Here is a 1,341-nt window from a genome sequence, read left to right on the forward strand (position 1 = left end):
CCAGAGGAGCTGGTCCAAGTGGCTGGAGAGAGGGAAGTCTGGGTCTCTGCTTAGGCTGCTGCCCCCGAGACCTGACCCCGGATAAGAGGAAGAAAACGGACGGATGAACAACAATAATATTTCTTCAGGCTACAAAGAACTATAAATATTTATAAAAATGACAGCTTGGAATTACAGAGAATAAAGTCAAACGATGGAACTGTGTTGATGTAAAATCTGTGTCAAACTAAAAAAAAAACCATGAATCAGTTGTGTTCGTTCGTTCGTTCGTTCGTTCGTTCGTTCATTCACAGTAATAATATTAACTTTAAGCCCCTCTCACCAATCAGCTCCTTGGAGAGTCTGATTCTGATCCTGATCAGTGGAACAAAAACTGAAGGCTTTGAATTAAGTTTTTTAATTAACTGAGTTAAAATAAACTAAAAACTTTATATAAAAAGGCTGATGTCATCTAAATCATTATTCAGGCTGCAGTTTGTGTCTCACCACCAGAGGGCAGCAGAGATCTTTAGTCTCCATCAGATAATACCGTTTACAGTATTTGTCCAGTGAAATCCTCCTGAGCAGACAGAAACCAGACTCCAGCTGGCCTTAGAGAAGTGACTCCATGTGTCAGAAAACACTTGAGTTTTCTCTGAAGTCCACCCCCCCCCCCCCCCCCCGGTCACATCAGAGATGTTACTGTTTAAATTTTAATGGAAACTGTAGCAGCTTACTCTGAAGGCCTTTTATAAAAATATGATTATTACACCTGATGGTACCACATCCAGACCCACTGGTTCTGTTGGGTCCAGTCTGAGGCTCAGTCCACCTAACATCATATAATAACTATAAACAATACCAAGGTACTGCTTTTATGTCTGAGATGATCTGTCTGTTAGCAAAATATTTCAGACATCCATCGCTGGTTGTATATGGAGCTAAAATATCTGGAGTTTTCAAAGTTGGGCACTTTGTGAATGAAAGAGAGCAAATAAAAAATATGGAATTAAGACTACAACAGGTCGGTCTTAAACATAGATTATAATAGAGTTTAGATTAAATATGGGCTGTAAAATACTGACTAAAACTACCAGATTTACAGTGGAACAATGAGAGGGTCTTCAGAAAAACTAAATTATGTCACCTGGACGTGTAGGGACAGGTGGGACACATAGGGACATGTAATCGAGACCTATAAGGACAGGTAGGACATGTAGGTACAGATATGACATATAATCAAGACATATAAAGACAGGTAAGACACGTAGGGACAGATACGACATATAAACAAGACCAATAAGGACAGGTGGGACATATAATCAAGACATATAAAGACAGGTGGGACATGTAGGGACAGAT

This window comes from Austrofundulus limnaeus, unplaced genomic scaffold, assembly GCF_001266775.1.
Source record: "Austrofundulus limnaeus strain Quisiro unplaced genomic scaffold, Austrofundulus_limnaeus-1.0 Scaffold552, whole genome shotgun sequence".
Lineage (NCBI taxonomy): Eukaryota > Metazoa > Chordata > Actinopteri > Cyprinodontiformes > Rivulidae > Austrofundulus > Austrofundulus limnaeus.